Consider the following 17,754-nt stretch of genomic DNA (forward strand, 5'->3'; position numbering starts at 1 on the left):
AGGAAACTTGGCCCAGCAACATCTAGGTGATTTTCCTAATGACACATAGTATTGTGGGATGAGTGTTATGGTAGAAGTGCAATCAATTAACAAGAGAGATGGTGAACTCCTATGAGATGTTGTCAGGGCAACGACTATCATTTATTCCCAGAAAACCTTATATCCACACTTAATTGATCCCAGATATTTAAAGAGAGCCTTGAAATAGCCTAGATCCATCTCTTTCTTCTGTGCTTCAGAAATTATGATAGGATTCCAAAGGCCATTTTTAGACTAAAACCTTTGGTTTCTGCCATATCATACCAACGATGAAATTCTCTTAGGTCATACCTTCCTTCATTCCTTTATCCTTTGGTAACCCTCCATAGACATCACATATCACATTGCCACTTTGCCACAGATTGGAACTTGGGAAAAGACCTTACATATTCTAGGTCATCTCCTTGAATAATCTTCTTATAAGATACTAATACCCTCTTCAATGATTATCATATTCCTAGAAAATCAAAGTCAGGTTATTCCAATGATTCTGGACTCCTAGATGCTGAAATACAAACCCTATTCTACATTGCCCATGCCCATTCTCTATTCCAGAACAGAGAACAAGGATTGTGTAGGAAACTGAATTTTTGTTTAATGCTACTTTTTAAAAATCTATAAAAATCCATATATTTCTTTCAAAATGATTTTGTCTATCTGAATACATGAACTCTAAAGTCAAGTGACTTTATCTAATCACAGAATTTCATTATTCTGTATTTTGTAGATGAAGACATTGAGGGAACTGAGGGTTTTAATGTTTTAAGTGGTTTTTTTCAGGGTCACACAGTTAGCATGGCTGGTTTTGAGTTCAGATTTTTTCTTTCTCCAGGCTCAAAACTCTATTTCACCATCTAATGTAAGTTTTTCTCCTAGATGCTGTCTCCTCACAAAGTTCTTGACACTAACCTCTTTTAGTTACCTTGCTACTCTGTGACTCCTATTTCTTTATTTCCCTTGCACAATCTTCTCCTACTATTTTCTAAGCAGTCATCAAGTTCTACCAAAGATCTGTCCTGGGTCTCTTCTCTTTTTCCTCTGTATTATTCTTCTTGATGATTTTATCAGTTTTTATTCTTTATCTTTTCTTGGTAGTTGATTCTCAGGTATCTGCCTTATTCTTTTTCCTAAAATTGAATCTCATATCACCATTTCTCACTCGAATATCTTGAATGAATTTCATATAATCAATCAATAAGTATTTTCCAATTCCAATATTGATTCCAATTCCAATATTATATCAACTCTTTGGAAAAAATAGATGGAAATACTCTACTATATTCCTTTTAAGTCATAAATATAGTGCGGATCCCTAAACTCAGAAGACTCAAAACAGAAAACGAAAATTATAAATTAACTTTCCTAATCAATGTAAAATTTAATAAATGTAAAAATTAAATAATATCCTAAAAAGGGATTACAGCAAATCACCATGAAGATGATACACTATGACTAAGTGGGATTTATGACAGAACTACAGGACTGGTTCAATGTTAGGAAAACAATCAACATAATTTACCATAACAATAATAAGCCTACAGTAATCATATGATTACCTCAATTTATATAGAAAAATCTTTTGAGAAAAATATAGTGCCAAATACTATTAGTAACACTGGGGTGTATGGGAATAAATGGAGCTGTCCTTAAAATGATAAGTAGTATCTATCTAAAGCCATCAGCAAGTATTTTTAGCAATAGGGATAATTTTTCAGCTTTCCCAATAAGACCATGGTTGAAAGAAGGACACGCATTACCACTCTTATTCTATATTAAACTAGAAATGTTAGCTATAACAATGAAAATTTAAAGAAATTAGAATCAGCAATGAACAAAAGTATCATTTTTAGATAGATAGATGTAATGCTATTTTAGAAAATCCTAGAAAATCTAGTAAAAAAGGTACTTGAAATTATTAACATCTTTAGCAAAGTTGCAGGATCCAAAATAAACCCACATAATTTATTAGCATTTATTAGCAAATATTATTATATTTATTACCAACACAATCCAACACAAGAAATACAAAGAAAAGTTCCATTTAAAACAACTGTAAGCCATATAAAATAAAGCTGTAAGCCTTGTCTCACTGACAAGGAAAAGACCAAGAACTAACTATTAACACAAGTGAAAACAAAACAAAACAAAACATTTTTCAATAGTATAAAATAAGATGTAAATGATTGGAAAAATATTATTTCTAATCTCTGGACTAGTTTTCTGGAGGTCTTTCAGACCTTGGTCTCAGCAGGATAGTCACCATGAGGATAGACAAGAATAGAATCTAAAATCTTTATTGTCTCTTTCACAGTCTGTGTCTGTCACAGTCTGACCTAGTCTTGATCTCAGTGGAGGAATGCAGGAGGCAGGAGAGCCACCAGGAGGATGGTCGATAGAATATCTCATTTCCAGTCCTTCTTAGCCCTTATATAACTTCTCATAATTACATTATTACAGCATACTGATTATGTGTGAACTAGAGAACATCACCATGCCAAATACTAAGTATATGTATGCTAAAGAACCATCATCTCATCAATTCCACTGAGTTAACACCTTGTTGTAAGTACCCTTGTTTCAAGTGTCCAAAGTTCCAGCCCTCTACAAACTATATTAACACAAGTGAAAAAAAAAAAAACATTTTCATATGTATAAAATAGATGTAAATAATTGGAAAAATATTTGTTCAACAGACCAAGCCAATTAAAAAAATACCTAAGAACTGATGTTGATCAAATACAGATTGAAGCATGTTGTTTTTCACTTTCTTTAACTATTTTTCTTTTAATTGAGTCTTCTTGTACAAAAAGACTAATGTGAAAATACTTTACAAAACTTTAAGTGTTTATTCTATATCTTATTGCTAAAGCATCTCAACAAAGAGGGAGGGAAAGATAGGACTTGGAACTCAAAACCTTAATAACAATGTTTAAAAAGGGGAAAAAAGTATTGCACAAACAAAACAAATATAAACAAAATTAGAAGAAAAACAGAAACCAAGGCAAAACTTTTTATAGCATTTCCTCCCAGATAAATATCTCGTTCCTAAATTTATACTTTTTTAAAAAATAAGAACCATTGCCCAATTGGCATACAATCCAAAAAATAAACCAAAGATATCAAAAATCATATAAACATATTCTACATCCCTAATAATGAGAAAAATGCAAATTAAAACAACTCTGAGGATTTAACTCACACCAATTAGACTGGCTAAACTGAAAGAAAAAAAGACTCAAACACACTCATATACACAAATATTATTTGTTAAAAGGTGTATATATAATGAAGAAATATATTTCACATGATTTTATATGCATATTAGTATAATATTTACCCTTTTTCAATGAATAAACATGGGGTGAATACAAGGAGAGAATCTGGAGAGAAAATTTAAAAAAAAAGGTTTTTTTTGTATTTTCTCATTTAGAACTCTAACTTTGAGAGCAGCCACTGAGAATTTTTATATCAAATAAATTCCTAGTTCAGCTTTCATAGATTATATTCCCAAACTAAATATTTTCAAAATTGAATCAACTGCCTTTCTCCTCAAAACTTATAGGTCTTTTGAATGTCCTTATTCCCATTACTTCATCTCCTCCCTTTAGTCAATCATATTTTTCTAGTCTCCTAATTTTGGATTACTTGTTTCAATTGGCACCTTTGCTACTGTAATGAATAAAGCAAGAGAAAATCATGAAATCATGGTGATTTAGGTCCACAACTGGCTCCTTATTGAAGAAATGTAACACTTTTATGATACCTTTCAATCAATTTGTTCAATTCATCTGATATTCCAAACTTTTTCATCTTTCTTCAAACTTCACAGAATACTCCCTTCCCACTTCTTTACTGCTAAGGAGTTTCCTTCACTTTTCGTAGAATAATTGATGCCACTTGCATAGTGTTCCCTCTCTCTTCTCCTGTTAATCTCAAATTACTCATGTTTCTCTCATCTACTCCTTCACTCCTATCACACATGGAGATGCTCATCTTAATTGTGAAGATAAACTACATTGCATATAGCAAAAGGTATCATCCTTTATCCCATATGACCTTTGTGACTATCTTTTGTAAAGCAATACTTCTCTTCTGATTTGACTCTAAACTTTTATTTTCTAACTGTATTCAGTCACCAATTTTTTTATTGCCAAAAGTGAATGATATTTTCTGTCTTCATTCTTCTTGATCTCTCTTGAGCTTTTATCATGAATGACCACTCTTTTCACCTGAAAACTATTGATTCTGAGTTTTCATAATACTTCTCACCTGATAAGCCAATTTGATGATTTTTCTTATCATTATTTATTATTCTAAATTGAATTTATTGATGGATCTTCCTTCAAGTTGCATTCACTTATTTCCAAGGCTGTGACCAAGATTGTCTTTTCTTTCCACAATATTTTGTTTGTTGATTTCATTGAATGCCAATTTCAATTATTATAACTTTGAGATGACTCTCAGATCTATTTATCTAGTTCTAATTGCTATGCTGAATTCTAGACTTAAGTCACCACCTGCCTCTTGGACACATCAAACTTAAGTAAAATAGGTCTTTCAAACTGAATATGCCCAAACTAGAACTCATTATCTTTTGTTCCAAGGCTTCCTCTCTTCCAAATTTCACTGTTAGTTTTAAGGTATCAAAATCTTCCCAGGTATTTTGGCATACAATCTAGTGTTATTTGGATTCCTGTCTCACATTTATCATGAATATCTAATCTAATGCTAAATCCCCCATAACATGCCTCATGTAGCTTCACTTCTCTCCACTTGCACAACCAACATCCAGGTGTGGATATTTATCACCTCACCCTTATAAAATTTTAACTACCTGCTGGTGGATATCCTTATCTCATTTTTTTTTGCATTCAAATATATCTTCCATTGAGTAACCTAAAACATAAGTCAGATATGTCACTTCTTGACTGACCGAACTCCAACAGCTTTATGTAGCTTCTAGGATCAAATAGTTCATTCCTACCTTTCCAGTCTCTTTAATCTTTACTCCCTCCCATGTATTCAGTAATCCAGGAACAGTGACCTAATTTTTATTGATCCTGACACTTCATATCTATTTCCCATATCTTTTCACATGCTGTAACCCATAATTGGAATCCATTCCCTTCTTATTGTCTCCTTTTTTCTTAGCTTGTTAAACACTCATCTGAAATACCATCTTCTTCTGCAGATATCTTTCCTTGTCTAACATTATTACGTGTGACTTCCTGTCTGATATTAAGTTCTATATATACTGATTATATCTTGTATGTCCATAATTATGTGCATATTATCTTTCCCAGTAGAAATTAATATTCTTAAAAAAAAGGTGCTATGTTTTCGTCATGTCTTTTTCTCTATTGTATACCTAGAGTATAGCACAGTGTTAGGCAAATAATGTTTAGTAAATGTTTGTGATTGACAACTTCTTTTCTTATGTCTGGTCTTTGAGTACTTCATGATTCTTTCCTCCTTCCCTTCCTTTCTGTCTCTTTGTCATTGTCTCTGTGTTTCTCTTTGTCTCTGTCTCTTTTTCTCTTTCTCTCTGTGCATCTCTCTCTGTCTTGCTTTGCTCACACTTCTTTCTATCTGTCTCTGTCTCTGTGTCTGTCTGTCTTTCTTTTTCATTCTTCTTTCTGTCACTTTCTCTTGTTTCTGTCCTCTGTCTGTTTCTCTGTGTCTTTGTCTGATTTTGTCTACCTGTCCGGAATTCATTTATCAAACTTCCTCAAATATCTTGGATGAACAGAGGATTGCAACTTGGAGGAGGAGTGAGCTTTTTAATAACCATGCAGAGGAAATAACTCCACCCCTTCCTCATCTCAACGTTGAGACAAAGAAAAATCTCAGTCACTCTGCCCTGTCTAGCAGAGGGATTGACATGGAAGCATTTCCATTATAAGATGTTGCCCCAGCCTTCAGGGCTAATACTTTTATAAGAAATCAGAAATTACATTAGCCTTAGGCTCAAATGTTAGTTCTCATTGTAGAGGGAAATGGCCAATATTTTAGCAACAGTCCCTTTGGCTAGATCTGAGGCAATAAAAATGTAAAGTCAGTAATTCTTTTATTTTTACTTGCCTTCAGCTCTTCTTGTTTTAGATTCTCAAATATAACTGTTTTCTAAAAATGCTATATGATTTAGTCCCAAACCTAGATGTCAATTCATGAATAGCTAGCATTTACATAGGGATTTAGGGTTTATGAAGCACATTACATACAAAATTTTCTCTGTGGTAAAGCTGGCCCACAAACTGAACTGGTCAGTTGGAAAATTCTCTCCTTCCTTTCCTTCCTTTCTTCCTTCCTTCCTTTCTTCCTTCCTTCCTTTCTTCCTTCCTTCCTTCCCTCCCTCCCTTCATGCTTCCTTCCCTCCCTCCTTCCTTCCCTTCTTCCATTTCCTCCCTCTGTCCACATAGGGTATCATCATATTCTTACATACAGATGGTCTTAAAAGTATATTTTTTCCTTTCTTTTTCACCTCTGAACACCCCCCCCCCATAGCTTAGAATTTACTGGTTAGATATCTTTAGAGCCATGGCTTAAACCAAAACAATCTTATTCTCACTGATTGGCCCCAATTGGTTATTGTTTGGGTCCCAAGGTTTGGGACCCTAGTTGGGTCATTGGCTCAGAATGAAAGTAAATAGTATTTTTTTTTCTGCTTTGACAAGAAACCTTGAGAGTCTTCTGCTAGATTCATTCATTTACTTATTTAGATTGTTTTGTTTTTTTTGTTTTTGTTTTTGTTTTTTTACAACATGGTAAAAGAGTAGAGTCTTTGTCTCAATTGCTATCTTGCCTTAATCACTGATGTCTTTGGTGGGGGGTAAAGTGACAGCACTTCTTTACTTAAATCTAAAGCCATGCCATGGAATCACCTCCCTACTATCTTGATCCGCTTCGAGAATGAAGGACAAATAATAATCAAAGAAATTCATGCACTCTATGACCTAGGAATATTGATTTGCATGCTATTTCTCACTCAGGGCATTTTATTCCCAGGCTATATTTCTTCTGGCTGTCTCCCATACCCACAATGCCATCCCTCCTCCTCTCTGCCTCCTACTCCCCTAGTTTTCTGCAAGTTCCAAATAAAATCCTAATTCTCCCTAACCCTTTCTTGATCCCTGTTAATTTTAGAGACATTTTTTATTCATCTGCAGTTCAACTTATCCTGTATAGAATTTTGTTTGACAAAAGTGATTGCATATTATTTCCCTCTTTAGATTTTTATTTTCTTGAGAATAGGAATTGACTGTTGCTTTTCTTTATATTACCAGGATTTAGTATAGTGATTGGTCTATAGGAAGCACTTAATGAATGTTTGTTGACAGACTACTGACTGAAGCATTTACTACAGGCATTATTGTCTTACTTTTAAATAAGACAAAATTATATCTCTTATGGATGAAGTATATACCTGTGACTACTAATCAAAACCATGGAGTACTTAGATTGCTATGATGATCAGAAGAATTAATGTATGTAGTGTGTGTCGCAAAAATAAAATCCCTATGTAAATACCAGCTATCCATGAACTAACTTATAGGCTTGCAAATAAATCATTTACAATATATATTTTAGAAAGCACTAGAAGTAGGATTATAGTCCATGGTTTTCCTAAATGTTTTGTGGAAGATATAGCTGATCTAGATAGTAAGGTAGAAGTCCAGATATCTAGATTATATATGTGGTTTAAATGTAATGGTCAATTCTTTGGTTACAGTGGAATGGTCATTATTTTAATACTTCAGAAAATCTCTGTGAGAATTTCTCTCTGAGAAAATCTACTCTTTCCAACTAATTAATTCAGTCCAATTCTATCCAATCCATTTAAATATTTTCATTTTCCATTGAAAAGCATTTTCTAGGGATTTACAGTGTAAAAGCATTGTTTTAGGTACTGGGAATTCATAGGCAAAAATGAAACAGCAGCCTATCTCATTTTGTCTCAAAGAAAGTAGAAATCTGTGATGTCCTCTATTTTCACCTTGAAATATCACCAATGCAGATTGTTCCTCCTCCTCCTCCTCCTCCTCCTCCTCCTCCTCCTCTTCCTCCTCGTCCTTCTCTTCCTCCTCCTCCTCCTTCTCCTCTTCCTCCTCCTCCTTCTCCTCCTTCTCCTCGAGGCTCTTCTGAAACTTCTAGACCAGCTTTCCACCATATGGTTAATTTATAGGACAAAAGTCAAATAGTTTCACAGAGTAGACCATCAAAGAATTTCACAGAGTGGGTCACAAATCCCATATGAGGTCTAGGAAAGGAGACTGCTAGTTAGTGCTAGATTGTGAATTTCCCTGAAACAACAAAAGAAAGTTTTTGGCAAAAATTGCTTCCTTCTTGTCTGATTTTCTAGAATGATTTCTGGAAAACAGGTCATACAAAGATTCCAGGTAGTTCCTTTCAATGACTTTTCTACCCCTTTTGGGTAAAGGTATAATTTTATTACAAAATATGTCATTCCAAATCATACAGTTCAGATATTCTGTCACAAGTAAATTTTGGCAAGATAGGAGGAACATATGGTAGAGATGGGTTAACATGATAAAATATTGTTTACAAGACTTGAAGTAAATCTCATATAGGATAAATACCCAAGACACACCATTTGGATATTCTTTCCTTTCAACATTGTAAAAGTATCTTCTGGATATACTTAAAAAAAGTGGAGATTCAGAATGAAAACTCAGGCTTCTAGTGATTTAAGAGATAAATTACCAGGCCTGGAGTATGGAATACATGAATTCAAACCTGGATTCAGACACTAATTATCTATGTGACTTTGAACAATTCAATTAGTGTCCATTTATCTTAATTTCTTCATCTTCAAAATAAAGATTATAGTAGCCCCTCCATCAGATGGTCATTGTGAGGAAAAAGTAAAATAATATTTGTAAATCTCTTAGCATAAGGGCTGTCAGGAAGTACTATTTGAGTGCTAGCTATTGTTATTCTACTTTTGGAGGGAGGCAGTAGTACTTTGTCCTAAAAAATTAAGACTGGCATCCAAATTTATTTAGTAAGTCTGACATCAGAGGAACATATAAAGAAATTAGGCAGCAGCCAGAAAGGAATATTTAGAGACATCATGCAAGTTCTTAGTAGTAAAACTAAAATACTACCACTTACTTGCTATAAACTTAAATTTCCCAGGAGCAGTTATCTAGTTCAGTTCAGGTAACTTTTGAATAAGTCAGTTTAAATTAATTCAATTCAGTTAAAGAGCTGGAAGGGTTTGATTTCTAGTCTTAATGTAAAGCATATTTGAGCCCCCTAACTTTTGTACCCAGTTCAAATCCCCAGTGGTCACTTGTTAATTACATCTTTGTCTATAAGAAATGTGAGATAATACTGTAGATAACAGGAGGGTCTTTTTGTATTGCTTCCTTCCTTCAACTTCCTTTCCTATTAGACAATATTTCTTCTCTGACTTTAATTAGATAGTTAAATGGAGATCTCTTCTCTCTGCAATATTTTTAATCCGTTTTTCTCAGCTTCTTTAAGTAAACCATGTTCGCCAAACCCCCATAATTGTTATGTCTTTGTGTATAATTAGTAATGGAATATAGATTAGAGGGAGAAACATGTTAATATCTTTTGGTCTGAGGAGGATTCTTTAACCTGGCCATGTAGGTCTTTTTTCAAGTGAGTTCTCTTAGCCCCAGCATGAGCTTTTCTAAAATAGGCCAGATCCAAATTTGTTTACTTAAGCAATCTCCTGTAATTTTTTTCCTCCCTAAAGTTACTCCCCATGAAAAATTGTACTGACAAGACAACAGCAATTTGGCATCCTGTTTTGGCATTTTGAAATGACTAGAGTTAAAGAATGCTCAGCAGACATGAATGAATTGAACCTTCTGCCTTGTTAGCAAAAATTATGATTTTAAAAAGTCAATGCTGAGAAATTTGGGACATTTTATTAAAAATTCCAGGAACCCAATGGCTTCTGGCTAATATGTGAGTCATAAGGAAGAAATCTGCCATTTGTGGAGCCAACTGGTAAATCCATTTAATGACCTAAGGACAATAGTTCATGACATTTCTCTTAACTAAATACAAGGAATAACCAAGCAAGAGAAAAAAGGGATCCTGAAACTTTTTTTATTGTTTTATTTTTTTTAAGGAATCATAGTTTTAAAAATAGAGTAAGAGTAGAAAAGGACTTTAGGATAATTTAATCTAAACCTTTTGTTTTACACTTCAAGGCAAAGCAAGTCCATGTAGTTTAAATGATTTGTCCAAGTCTACAGAGGTAGTCAATAATTGAGATGGGATTTGGTTTCAGATTCCCTATTTTTGAAGACAGAATTAATTCCATTGGAACAATATCCTACTTTTACTTTCTCTCTCTCTAAACACCAGATTCTTGTGGTTCATGACTCAATGGCAGGGCCTTGGAACTAAATAGGAGGCTCATGAAATTATGATTTAGTATCAGTACATGTTTGTCTTGTATGCCTGTTTTATATAATCATATAACCAGGAATACATTAAAAAATTGCTCAGACATATAAGGGTGACAAATGAAAAAGTTTAAGAAATCCTGATCTGTCTCTGCTTCTCTCTCTCTCTGTTTCTCTCCTCTTTCTCCTTCAGTTTTTGCTTCTTCCCCTTTTCTCTTCTTTAATTCTCAACCACAATTTCTATATGAATCTCTATATTATTCTCTTTCCTCTCTTCATATTGCTCTGTTTCTCATCTTCTGTCCACTCATTTATTTCTATTCTATTTATTAAACTTAAAGATTCTAAGCTTCTTTCAAGGTTGAACCAAAATTTTTCACTCAAGACAAGTTCCTGTTCACATTTTGCATTTTCACAATGAGTCAATATGAGAACGTATTCCTCTTGAATTTTCATACTATTCATTTAGATGACATTAGCTGCTAGATGTTGGGCAATGGGTCAGAGAACTTAATCATCTATTTTACCTGTGAAAGGTTTAAGAACCTAGAACACATTGTGTTATTTTCAATCTCTTCATCATCCTTATTAAAATGTGCTTCAATTTTACAATAAAATGTCTAATATATGATGTCCATAATTGATAACATCAACTCACATGTCTTCTGATCAAAGTAATCTATATGATGTTTTAATGTATATGTTACTAAGTGCAAAGTATGTACAGATGAAGAGAAATAATTTGGGGAAAAAGGTTCTGGAGAACAAAAAAGGGAACAGGTTCAAAATCATAACACGAAAGTGTCTATGACAGACAAGTAGCTTTATTTATTTAAAAAGGATGGAATGAATAGAGAATACTATACTTGGTGTCAAGGAAAAAATAAAGGCTCAAATCTTGTCAAAATATGTATTGGATGTATAACTATGGGCAGATCATTTCACCAATCTCGATTTCAGTTTCCCCATTTGTAAAATGTTTGTATTATTACCATTAATACTTATTTTATTAAATTAATTCAATTCATGAATTCAATTCAATTCATTAATTCAAATCTATAATAGACATGAAGTGAATTTTTAAGAGATAAATTGCTTGTTGTGAAGATGGTGTTTGAAAAAGAGAGTTGAATCTCTATGCCATTGCTTAAATGTGGAATTGATAAGTTCCTAGTGGGGAATATGTGTTTAAATGATAATACAAATATTCTTCCAACCACCTCAATTCATTCCACCACATATTTCATCAATTTTCATATATTCTTGATTCTACCTTCAAAATATTTTGCAAATCCACTTCAATTTCTCCATTCAACTACCATCCTAATTCTGATACTCATCTTGTCTCACCTACTCTATTGAAATAGGCAACTCAGTATATTATGTTTTATGTCTCTCATTTCCCTATCCCTTTGTCTTTTCAACAATGAAAATAATCTTCTTAAAAGATATCTGGCTGGGTCATGCCCATGGTTTAGTGTCTTCTTATTATTGTCTTCGGAATAAAACACAAAGTCTTCAAGCTTTTGTTTCAATTCTTTTGCAAACTGCCCCCATCTTATATTTACAGGCTTATTGCTTCTTCCCTATTTACTTGAATGCTAGTGGGCTCAGTTGATGGAGATCAGACATGTCTTTGTATTTACAGGTATCTGGGAGCATTGTGTGTATACATGACATAATCACATCTGATCTTTCTCATAGTCAGCACATGAACCAAATTAAGCTTCATTGACCCCAAGATCTACCTTTTGTCTACCACTTTGACTTCTGTATTATATCTTGCTTAGGCTATTACAACATTTTTCCTCCTTAGACTATTAGCTTTCTGAGGGCAGGCCCTCTTTCTTCTCAAATTATATAGTTCCTTCCAAATTAGGCCAGTGGTTTTCATCATAACAGACTCTAAATGTTTCTTGTAGTTGTTAAAGTTAAATATTAATAAATAAGAGGATTTGGAACAAAAAGCTCTGCAAAACGGGGAATAACTATGAACATATTTATTAATTAGGATAAATTTCACACTTCTACTGTCAAGTGTAATTATTTGTTTGTTTATACTAAGGGCTGCCTAATTCATTATGGTCATTATTGTCAGGAAGAGACAATGTCTTTGAACCACAAGTTTCTGAATTTTTTTAATAGTGTTTTATGAGCATAGGGAAGAGTTTCTTCCTTCTATATTGGAAGTATTTAAAACTCTTTGAGGACCTGAATAATCCTTCCCCATAATGCTGGGAGTCTTGAACTTAAAGACACAGAATCACCTCATGGAATGGAGGAGGAAGAAGGGACTTCTTTATATTAGAGATATGACAATCAGAAGCCAATAGCTGTGGAGGTATTGAAAATAGTAATTATGAAAGGAAAGGGCCAAAACTGCCTATTCTTTATTTACTTTTTTCCATTACTTCTGACTTTCCAGGCCTTAACAATATCAACCAATCAATAAATATTCATTAATTATCTAGTATGTCTGTCCTAGGCACTGTGCCTCAACTACTTTTACATCCTGGAACTACTGTCATTGAGTAGGACCTTCTTATCCTGAAACATCCTTTTGCCATTCGAACCCCCTTTTCCCACCAGTGATTCCTTCCTTGAAGTTTCATTAGCATTTGTTTCATAGAATGACCATTTTTCATTTCCTTCCCGCTCTACCTCTTATTCTCTGGACTTCACCCATTAACTCCATTAAAAGTATTCTCTTGTTCTTTCCCTATTCCTAGCTCTTAACATAGTATAGGACATAAAATAAATGATTCATAAATCCTTTTTACCTATCTCTTTTAAGGCAATATCTCCTGAGTAAATCCACATATTTTTTAATGCTAAAACAGAAGTTTTAAGAGCTAGGACCACTATTTATGGATATACCTATGGTTAGGGATAGCAATGAAGATCCGTAACTGAAATGAAGGGAGCAGATAACAGAGGCCTTATGACAGATAGAGACTTGAGTTCTCTAGGAAATTTAACTGAACCTCTGCTAGAGGTAGAACATCATTATCCCTTTCCTAACTAGTTTTACTTAGGAATCCCTTTTTTGTTCTTTATATATCTCTTCTGGAACATAACATCCCATTATTGGGACCAGAGGTTCTGAGTGGTGAGATTTCTACTTTCCCAGTATCTGGACTATCACACCAACTTTCTGGACAACTCTATTCCATGACTTGTGATGTATAATTTGCATTCAGAGTTGAAATTTCAGATCTGAGAATTATAATCAAATCATAATGACAGCTTTTGGGAAGGGTATGTTGATTACTACATTCACCATTCTTTCTGATTTTCTTATCCAAAACACTTGTTATCACACTCTAATATGCATTATTTCCCCCATTAGTGTGTATGTTTGTCCTTCATTCTCAAAGAGTACCATGACATCAGGTAGGTGATGACATGACATGCTAGTAAATCGGATTGAAGTGAGGGCGGGCTGTCCAAGGTCACCTGCTTCATTTTCCCCAGTCCCCTTGAGGGAAGGAATTAACTTAAATTTTTTTAGGGCCCAGTGCAGTGTATTATAAAGAAAAATGTTGGACAGGTGTTAGACATGGAGTGAAAAAAGTAATTCTGGTGAGTAGATTTCAAGTTAGATAGGATGGTCTAATGCCTCTGGGTACAAGTTTTCTGGAAGGATTTATGATGCAAAAGTTACAATATAGTAAGATATGATTCCCTACAAGGAAGAACTCTATTGCCAGGGATAGGTGAAGAGATTAGGTATTACTACATTTCTGTAGTTGCTCATACAGTACCCTGAAAGTCAGCCCGAAGCTCCTTCAATTCTCTTAGGTAGTCATTAACTGTGAGAACTATTTATTATGTATGAGATGAGCACAGGAAAAAAAGTAATGTGGATTTCACATAAAAGGATATTTTTCTAGGGATATAAATTGACCACAACACAGAACCATAGAAATGGAAACAACCCCAATGACCTTGTAGTCAAGCTCACAATGGAAAACTAATAACTATAACAAAACATCAATCCATCGAACAAGCATTCATTATCTCAAACTCAACACATACAGACCAGAAAGCACTACCACTCATCAAATCTTTTCCCTTCTGATCTTCTCTAACATTTTAAGGGTACCACCATCATCCTATCCACTTAAGTCCACAATCTCAGTTTCATCCTTGACCATATGCTCATTTACTCTATATATACAGCTATATTGTCAGCTCAGTTCTACTTTAACTAGCATCTATTATATATGTAAGCTTTTATATACTATCCAATCATAAACCCACTGCAGATTTTCATCATCCCTCAACTTGATTATAGCGATGATTTTCTTGGTGGTCTTCTTGCCTCTAATATTCATTCATTTCAATTCATCCTTCACAGTATGGCCAAAGTGGAATTCCAAGTCTGTAACTCACTGCCACTCGACAAATTCCAGTGGTTCCCTTTTATATCCAATATGAAATCAAATGTTTTCTGTTTGACATTTAAGCCTCTTCATGAAATGCTCAATTCACCTTTTTTTAGTGTTATTTTTTCACTCATGTTTATTATTTTCTCTGTCTTGTATTAAAACATCTTAAAACCTATATTCTACAGGAATGTTTTACTTTTTCCTCTACATAATATCAATATGTTCTATGTGTGCATGCATATATGCACAGATATACATATATAAATATATACACACATATATGTGTGTATATGTGTGTTTGTGTACCTAATATTTTCATAATTTAAATAGAATGTGATCTTGAGAGGAGAGATTATATTTTACTTTTCTTTGTGACTCTATCCCCTCTTGCTAATAACATTTCCTGGTTCATAGTAAGTGCTTAATAAATTGTCAGTTCATATCAGTCATTGTTCTGGACACTGAATACTCCTAAAGTGTTCATATAAAAAGGTAGCCATATACCCCTTACTTTTAGTCAACAAGGGAAGGAAATGGCACTATTTTCTAAGTAGAATAATTTTCTACTTTTAGAAACTTCTCATTCTTGAGGACATGTTCCTTGATATCAAGCCTGGATACACTTCTTTATGAATTCCATGATTGTTCTTGGATCTGCCCTTTTAGGCTAAGTAGCACAAATCTATCTTTCTTTAACATGACAGTCCTTCCAAAACAACTAACATCTCTCACTTGTCACTCCTTATCATCTGCCAGGTAGATAAGCATTTTATCAATACATTTATTCAAGACATTTATAAATATGCTAGCAACAAACAAATAAATATTCTAGTTAGCATTGGAGCAACGATGTAGTGGATACTTCTTTCCAAACTGATATTAAAATCAGCCCCATCTCCTATGACACTTTTCTTAGATTTAGTTCCTTAGAAAAAGATATATCATTTCATTGATTTATTCCTGTTTTGACATTTTCTATCATAAGTCTCAGTGTTATTTATGAGGTCATTGAACTTCCTTGTATTTAAAATTTATTTTGTTATTTTTCTTATACTCTGTTTATAGGTAGCATTCTAAGTGGAAATATATTTCCCCCCATAATGTTTCAAAATTTTTTCTTCTGATAATAACTAGGTATGTTATCCACACTTATTCTTCATTAAGTCATGTTTAGCATTCTTCAAATATGCAGGTAATAATTATCGTTTTCCTTCTCTTCCCTTTCTTGGTAACATCTGTCGAAAACCTTCTTTATCAAATACAACTAGCCCCCACTGCATTCTTAATGGTTCTCTTGAGATTCACTCTCTTGTTGCTTGGGAGCCCACTGCTGAGATCATAAGCCATGCCCTGTAGAACCAAATTCTCTTCTTTCACTCCATCTACTTAGCAATCTGTTCACTTTTCATCCTTTCTTTCCTTCTTCCAAAATTATGACCTTCCATTGGAAAAAGATTATGAAAACACCACCTGTTTCTAAAGACCTTTAATTCCTACTTTAAGTGATCAAAATTATCTAGAAAAATATTATGTGTTTCTTGTTGTGGCATTTATTTCTACACAAATCAGTATGTATGTTTTATATCCCTATGGGACTTGTTCTTTGTACTGTCCTGAAAGCCAGAAACCTTCCAATTATGTATGGGAGGTCTAAAGAATGTAAGAAAACACTGGTCACTATGATGTTTTTCTGTTTTGTAGATCCTTTAGAAAGTACTATTATACCAGACAACCTGTGGACAATGTTTAACATGCTGTGGAAAATTGAATGTTATTTTTGGAATTCATACTCTCTGAAATCATTCTTACACATGTTTAGATAATGGTAGATAGTTTTCTCTCTTTAGAATCATGGCCTTTGATTTTATTTTTTCTGCTTTCAATTCCCTTATACATTCTCCAAATTATCCCCACCTCTACTTTAAACTTCTTCAATTATGTGATCCACATAGGAATCTCTATAGTGTTAAGTCATTCTATATAGAAAGAAATCAAAACAAATAAGCAATTAAAAAAAAAGAAAATAAAACAAAACACTTTGCCAGTACTACCAGAATGTGTGCTATCTTATGGCTCCAGTTAATATTTCTGTAATTTTCCAAACCAAAATACCCATTACTGGCTACTATCCTCCATTTTGTGGAGTTTTAACAAATTACAATAAATGATCCTTGAAGGCAAAGGATTATCATCATACTTTTTTGGAGGGTATCACTGTTATTTAGTACACTTCGTTGGTGTACTTTAAGAACATAATTATTTATTTCAGTCTGTCATAGAAAATCACAATGGTGTAAGAATAGTGTCTTGAGTAATCCTAGGTTAGATTTCTGCTTTGTTATCTGTGTGGCTCTAGGCAATGTTCTCCATTTCTGTAGATCTCAGTTAACTCATTTGTAAATTGATGTATAAAACTGAAGATGGCCAAGGTCCTTTCCCATCTATGATCTTATGATAATTTAATCATAAAGCATAAATGTAGGACTTGAAAGTACCTTGAAAAGCATTCAAACACTCCATTGTTCTATTAGTATTTACTTCTTCCCCATGAATCGGTCTTTTTTTTTCTTCTGAAACGATTCAAAGTTTCCAAGGATAGAAATCATTTTTTCTCTTGTATATTCCCTACATTCCCAGATAATATAATAACATTCAAGGGAAAAGACAGAACAAATAGACACAGCAAATTGTGTCAGTGGCTTTAACAATTACCTCAGTCATATTGTTTTTTTGTCACTAACTTGTGTGTATGCATGTGGAAGAGAGCCAGATAGACAGACAGAGACAGAGAGAGACAGAGAGGGAAGGAGGGAGACAGAGATATAGAAACAGAGACAGAAAGAGAAGGTTGAATATTTGGAGGGTTGTGAGAGCGTTATCTGGTAGTGTAATTGGGATATCCTTAAGATCAATTTCAG

The sequence above is a fragment of the Sarcophilus harrisii genome, chromosome 2, assembly GCF_902635505.1.
Source record: "Sarcophilus harrisii chromosome 2, mSarHar1.11, whole genome shotgun sequence".
Taxonomy (NCBI): domain Eukaryota; kingdom Metazoa; phylum Chordata; class Mammalia; order Dasyuromorphia; family Dasyuridae; genus Sarcophilus; species Sarcophilus harrisii.